Source organism: Chinchilla lanigera, unplaced genomic scaffold, assembly GCF_000276665.1.
Source record: "Chinchilla lanigera isolate Chin_1 unplaced genomic scaffold, ChiLan1.0 scaffold00162, whole genome shotgun sequence".
NCBI classification, from domain to species: domain Eukaryota; kingdom Metazoa; phylum Chordata; class Mammalia; order Rodentia; family Chinchillidae; genus Chinchilla; species Chinchilla lanigera.
In genome coordinates, this window is record NW_004955563.1 from 2,029,406 (window position 1) to 2,037,114 (window position 7,709).

The 7,709-nt window shown below is 42.7% G+C and overlaps 1 long non-coding RNA gene across 1 annotated transcript; it reads left to right on the forward strand.

Annotated features, from left to right (window-relative positions):
- The first annotated feature begins 6,401 nt into the window (after positions 1-6,401).
- LOC102006623 lies at positions 6,402-6,961 on the forward strand. Its single transcript, XR_265019.1, has 2 exons — positions 6,402-6,505; positions 6,841-6,961. It is a non-coding gene; the product is annotated as an uncharacterized LOC102006623 (long non-coding RNA).
- The last annotated feature ends 748 nt before the right edge of the window (positions 6,962-7,709 follow it).

A 7,709-nucleotide genomic window follows, 5' to 3' on the forward strand; every position in this document is an offset into this window, starting at 1 on the left:
AAGCCTGGATGGATTCACAGCAGAATTCTATAAAAAAATTCAGAGAAGATTTAATGTCAACACTCCTCAAACTCTTCAATGAAATTGAAAGGTAATTAGCAATTCTTCCTAATTCATTTCTGGAGGCAAGTATTATACTGATACCAAAATCAGAGAAAGACCCAACCAAGAAAGAGAACTACAGACCAATCTCCCTAATGAACATAGATGCAAACATACTCAATAAAATACTAGCAATAGAATGCAGCAAATCATAAAGAAAATAATACACCATGACCAAGTAGGATTCATTCCAGGAATGCAGGGATGGTTCAATATTTGCAAATCATTAATGTAATACACCATATCAATAGAGCCAAAGACAAAAACCACATGATCATCTCAATTGGTGCAGAAAAAGCTTTTGACAAAGTCCAACATGCATTCATGATAAAAACCCTAAGGAAATAGGAATAGATGGTCTTTACCTCAATCTGATCAAAGCCGTCTATGACAAACCAACAGCCAACATCATTCTAAATGGACAAAAACTAAAAGCTTTCACTTTAAAGTCAGGAGCAAGGCAAGGATATCCACTGTCACCACTCTTATTCAACATCGTTTTGGAAGCATTAGCCAGAGCAATTAGACAAGAGAGAGAAACAAAAGAAATAAAGATAGGAATGGAAGAAGTGAAATTATCACTATTTGCAGGTGACATGATACTTTACATGGAAGACCCCAAAAACTCCACCAGAAGACTCCTTGAACTGATCATCAAATTCAGTAGTGTAGCTGGACACAAAGACAACACTCAAAAATCGATAGCATTCTTGTACACAAACAACCGAGAGAAAAATTAAGGAAACCATACCTTTTGCAATAGTATCCAAGAAACTGAAATATTTATGAATTACTCTAACAAAAAAAGTAAAAATGTATTCAGTGAAAACTACAGTACTCTGAACAAAGAGATTGAAGAGGACTTCAGTAGATGGAAAAGTATTCCTTGCTCATGGATAGGAAAAACTAACATTGTGAAAATGGCCATACTACCAAAATTGTACAGATTTAATTCCCATTAAAATACCATTAGCATACCTTACAAAATCTAGAGAAAACATTCCTTAAATTCATCTGGAACCAGAAGAGACCCAGAATAGCAAAAGCAATCCTGGGCAACAAGGACAAGTCAGGTGCAATCACAATCCCTAACCTGAAATTATACTACAAAGCTACTGTAATAAAACCAACACGGTACTGGCTAAAAAACAGACCTGAGGATCAATAAAACAGACTGGAAGAAACAGCCCCAACCACAAACACACTCAGCCACCTAATCTTTGACAAAGGGCCAAATAAACTCACTGGAAGAAAGATAGCCTCTTTAATAAATGGTGCTGGAAAAATTGGCTTGCCACTTACCTAAGACTGAAAATAGACCTAAGTCTATCACCATGCATCAAACTCAAGTCAAAATGGATCACAGATCTCAATATTAAAACAGAAACACTAAATGTATTTGAAGAAAAAGTAGGTAAAAACCTTGAAGAAATAGGGGTAGGCAGTGAGTTCATGAACAAAAACCAAACTGCAAGGGACATACTTCAAAGAATCAACAACTGGGACCTTATCTTACTGAAAAGTTTTGCACATCTAAACAAATCACCAGCAAAGTAAAGAGAAAACCCACAAATTGGGAAAAAATTTTAGCCAGCTGTCTGTTGGACAAAGGTCTTCTATCTAGAACATATAAAGAATTAAAAAACATCAACCTCCCTAAATTTAAAGATCCAATCCTAAAATGGGCATCTAAGATGAATACACACTTCTCAGATAAAGAAATACAAATGGCAAATAAATACATGAGAAAATGTTCAACATTATCAGTCGTTTGAGGAGTGCAAATGAAAACAACATTGAGATTTCATGTTACCCCAGTAAGAATGGCTAGCATTAAGAGATCAACCACTAACAAATGCTGGTGAGGCTGTGGAGAAATAGGAACCCTTCTCCACTGCTGGTGGGAATGCAGACTGGTGGAACCACTGTGGAAATCAGTTTGGAGATTCCTCAGCAAGCCAGGTCTTGAAGTCCCATTCGACCGAGCTATTCCCCTTCTGGGTATCTTCCCAGAAGATCTGAAAACATCATATCACAGCGAGATATGTGCACCCATGTTTATAGCAGCACAAGTTGTAATAGCTAAATTGTGGAAGCTACCCAAATGTCCATCCACCCAGGATTGGATAAGAAAATTGTGGTACTTTTATATAATGGAATATTACTCAGCTATAAAGAAAGATAAACTCGAGGATTTTATAGGTAAATGATCACAACTAGAGACCATACTCATAAGTAAAATAAATCAGACCTGCTTGTGTAAGCAATGTATTGTCTCACTAGTGTAAGAACCTGAAAGAGTGAATAAAGATTAGGAGGTACGATAAACATTGTGAAGCAAAAGGAAACTGCTCAAAAGTAAAGAGCAACTGGGATAAGGGAAAAGGGAAAAGAAGAGGAAAATTATGTTTATATGCATATACAGGATAGCTAACATAGTTGTACTACTGACTTCTATCACTTTATTGAAAGGAACAGTGAATGATTAATTATTTGATCAAGCTTGCATGTCTATATTTGTTTTCCTGAGTAACCGCTTTGAAGTTATCAATATGTAATACAACAACCATTTTTAATTCCCAGTCACCTTGTCTGTAAATCAGTATTGCTTGTACTATTCTTGTGCTACTTTGTAAATGGTTGTCTATTTGTTAATATGTTTTTGTTGTTTTACTTTTAAAATAAAAAAAAATGAACGTTTTCTTTACTACCTTAGCAGCCAGGTCCTTGCCTATATATTATTATAGAAAGTTTCCAGCAATCTGTGACTTGGGATCAGAGGTATGTGTAATGTGTGTGGAGGTGGAACAGTGGCCTATGGGAGCCCTGATGGACCTTTGTGTCTGGGACAACGCAGTGGTCACTGCCCAGCAGGAATCTGTTTTAGGAGAACTGAGGAATTTGTATTCTGAGCTCATACTGGGAGTGTTGCTTGCTGATGCTCAAGGGGAAGACTGGTTTTCTGGGGATCTGGTGTCACTTTCATCAAAAACCTTATGGATTGCCCATGAGTGCTCTAGGCATTGCCTCTCTAGGGGCTGCCCTGCTGGGGTTACACAGACATAGTCATGAGAACACAAAGGACACATGCTGGCATGTGAGGAGGATACAAATGGTGTGGCATTTCAGAGGGTCCATTCTTCTTAAGTGGTATCACAAACCCTAAAGCCATATTCCCATACCCTCGATCCACCCACCTCCCAAAAGCCCCACCTATGAGTGCATGAGGCTTTGGGGAAACATCTAGATACAAGCCGTAACATATGTTCATTACAGAGATTAGCTTGAAGTTTTCTTTTTTTTTGTTAAGTCCTTTTCTGAATTTGATGTCATGGTAATGCCAGCTTCCATTTGTGAGTCTGGCAGTATTCCATTTCTCTCGATTTCATTCATGAGTTTGAGGAGTATTGCATTAAATCTCTCCTGAAGTTCTTTTACAATTAATTGGTCAATCCATTAGGTCCTTGGGTTTTGTTTTTTTAATTTTTTTTTCTTTTTTCTTTTAAAAATAAAAGGAGGAAAACATTACCAGACAGACAACCTTTTACAAAATAGCAAAAGAACAGTACAGACAATACAGAGTTACAAAGTGGTGGGAAATTAACAATGCTTGTTGTATTACATATTGATATCTTCCAAGTGGTTTCTCATGAAATCCTTGGGTTTTCTTAGGTGATAAAATTTTATTACTGCCTCAGTTTCATTGCCTGTTATTGTACTGTTTTATTATCTTGGTTCAGTTTTGGGAATTCATATGTGGATGGATTAACTAATGGTCAGCTTGTAATGCTGTTGAACTGAATCAGTGTGGTTATGGGAGTAGAAGGCTCAGCTGAGGACTGTCGCCAACAGCATAATGGGAGAACTGGAGAGGAAGATGGTGTGCTGTTGATTCTACTGGAAAAGCTTATCATGCTGGTTTTCCTGATATGAACTCAGCTGTTCTCATTGTCAGAGGAGCTCAGGTCTTCCCTGTCACGGAGGATGGCTGCAGTTCTCTTCAGCGGAGCTCTGGTCCTCACCTTAAATGTCACTTCCTGGCTCCAGAGCAGATCCCTCAGCCTGCTGGCACAGATCTTTTATGCTGCAGACTTTCTAGCTTTTACCACTGACCTTTGGGCCTTCCCAGTGTAGCTCCTTGACATAGACTCACATGAGACATTGCTATGGGCTCTAGGCTTCCACCTGGACTTGTAGAGGACATTGCCATGGGCTCAAAGTCTTCAGCTGGACTTGTGCAGGACACTGCTGTTAATATACTAATACTCACTAAATTGCTCACTAATAGGAGTTTTAAGTTCTTTCAATTTTACATCATTAAAAACATACGAATAAAAGGGTATTAAGAAAACACATTAATGCCTGAGGCATTAAGAAAACGCAGGATGGCGCTGAGTGAGCTCAGGTTCCTGCAGTTCTCCAGCATCGTCTCCCTGTACAGTGATTGTTGGGATGTGTCCAGCAATGCCCACTCCTCCTGAGTGAAGTCCTCGGCCATGTCCTCAAAGGCCACAGGTCCTAAACCATTGCAAACATTATGGCTCAGCCAACGATCCCCTCCAGCATGAACAAGGAGGAGCATAGACTGACAGACCCAGGGAAGGGGATGCAGAGCACAGGATGAGTGGGAGGGCTCAGGGCTCCTCTCCTTGACCTCTGGACTTGGACCTCAGTGCTCATCTCCTGTCTCCTCTATTGGTTCAGAAGGTACAGCGCACTGCTGTGCAGTGATTCTCTCCCTGCTCAAGACTGGGAGCTCCTGGAATCTAACTCCGCCCAAGCTGCAGAGTTGAGCACAAGCCACAGACAATGCTGAGATAAGAGAAATGTTTGGAATAAACGATGATTTGGACAAAGGAAGCTGAGACTCACCTGCAGCCAGTGTGTCAGGAACTCACTGACGAACCTTTTGTTCCTTGTGTGTGTGTTCTGAGGAGAGGCTGGGTACAGGGGGCCTGAGCTGGGGAAAAAAACATGAGTCACAAGAATCCAGGCTGTCCTGTGTTCTGACAGCCTGGAGGCTTCTCCACCCACCTGATCGTACATAGACTAACGAGTACACGCACAGCACATGCACACACCGGCACACTCACCACTCACACGTCCACCCCCACACAGACACCCACAGCTTCCATGAGAAACCAGGGCCCATCTCACCTCAGCCAGAAAACAGGGCTTAAGGGTCTGGATTATTCCCATGCCACAGAACAGGAAAGTGATGTTCTCAGGGAATCATTCCTTTTATCAGGTTTAGAGAAGAATTAGGTGTAATTCTCCTACACAGGTGACACTCATGGCAAACCCCAAACCTCAGAGTCCAAAATCCGAAGAGCCTCCCATTAGAACCAGGATCTTGGGTTCTTGAAATCCATTCTTGCTGTACCTGCTGGGACCCCTTCTCTCAGTATTGGCAGGGGCCTTTGAGCCGGACTCCTAGGGCTCCAGAGTGCCACCAACTTGCCCATGCTGGCCTTCAATTTGAGATCATCTTGCCTTGAAATTTGAGAACAGGGTGGCCAAGATGCCTTGGCTGGGTTTGAACTTCTGATTCTCTTGCCTTCCACAAGCTGGAGCTACAGGTCTAGGTCACCACTACTGGCTTCACTCACTACTTAAAAAAGTAATACTAATATCCAAAAGGTACAGTAGATATTGTGAAAGGGCAAGAAACTGCTCAAAAGGAAAGAATAACTGGGATGAGGGAAAGGAGAAAAGAAAGAAGATAGCTAAGATATTGTACTACTAAATTTCTATAGGTTTATTGAAAGAAACAGTTAATACTTAATTTTTAATTTTTTGACTAATTTTACATGCTTATATGTGGTAATCTGAACAACTACTTTGAAGATAACAATATGCAATATGACAACCATTGTTGATTTCCTATCATCTTGTTTTGAAATCCTGTATCTTTTTAATGTTTTTTCTATTTTTTATTTTCTTTAAAATAGAAAAGAAAAAAAATGATAATTACTGAGTTAGTGTGTAAGAAGACCTCAGCCTGTTGGCTCTGACTGGATTTACCTGATTTCCATCTGGCCATCTGTCAACTCATTTGTCTGCAGACAGATTTTATGGTGATATCAGACACTGCAGTCTCGCCATTTAGAGACAAAGCACCCATTGCTAAACAATTCGTACAGTTCATTTAGGACTCCAGACCCAGACCTGGGCACCCTCTCGCTGACTCTAAAATGAGCTGACGGCTCCTTGGTTGCTCAGCCCATGACCCCGCCAGGCACTTCCCCTTCCGGTTCAGCGTAAACCACCCTTAAGTCTCAGCTTCCGGGGGTCTCGCTCTAGACGTGGCCGTTAGGGAGAGTGGGTGGTGTTCGTTTGGGGACTGAGGCGGGTAAACGGCTGCACACCCGTCCTCAGGGGGCCAGAAGTTCCATTTGGCTTAGTGAGTTCAAGAAGGGCACCTCGCTGGGTAGCCACGGCGAGGGGGGCGAGGCCCAGGCCCGGCGATGGGCCTGTGGGGCGGGGTTGACTGAGCAGAGAGCAGTTAGAGGGCGGGAAGGAAGGTGTGGGCGGGACTAGCTCTGGGGGCAGGGCCAACTGAGCAGATGCCAGGTTTACTGGGTTAACGTGTAGTACAAGGTAGACAGCATGATGGGTGTGGGACAGGGTTGAGTTCAGAGGCTTCGTGGGTGAGACCGCGGGAGGAGGCAAGACTGCCCTAGATTGATTAGACAGCAGGATGGAGACTAACCCTAAACCCTGTCCTCATTCACACAGCGCGTTAGAACAAGACAGCGACTTGCAGGGAGGTGTGTGTGCATTTTTAATCCTCCTAATTGCTTTCAGAAGTGGATCGTCTCGACATACTTCTCACCAACCTTTTTCCTGATCCAGTAGGTAGGCATCTAAGTACCTTTTACATTAAGATCGTTTGTTTTGGAGGAGGTGCACTGGGGTATGTATAAATATATAGCGAAGGTTCCGCCATACAGTCAGTAAAATCGCCTCATTACTACTTCTGTTTCTCAGTCTTTGTGCCTGGTTATACATTTCTCCTGTATCTTTCCTGGTGTAGTGTGTGTATGTGTGTGTGTGTGTGTGTGTGTGTGTGTGTGAGAATGCCATAGTCATTCATTCAGTAAATACTGTTGGGCTCCTACATGATCACTGTTTTTGGTGTCTGGGGTATGAACTGAATGAAACAAAGTTCCCTGCCCTCACATAATTTGCATTTCTCTTGGGAGGTTGAGTAAGGGGTGAACAAGGAAATAGAATACCTGACACAGTAGGTATTGGTGGGTACCAAGGGGAAAAGGGTAAGGACATGAGAAGTCTCAAGTGATTTCCCCTTGCCTGCCTGCCCCTGCGTGGGAAACCCGGAGCTCCCACTTGTGTCTCACACTGGGCCTCTCCTCTCCCTGGTTAGCCACGCCCCTGTCACACAGACCGCCAGCCACGGCGGTCCTCTTTCAGTGCACAGTGTCTGCTCTGATCCAGGGACTCAGACGGGCTGCTGTGAGGTTGTGGTGGCCTGGGGGCAGGGAGCTCTGAAGTCGCCGCCGCTGCTCCAGTGAGTGCTTTGCTTTTTTTTACGCGCACAGCTCCTGCCTGTGCTCTGAGGTCTTCAGCAACTTCAGATGCACAGA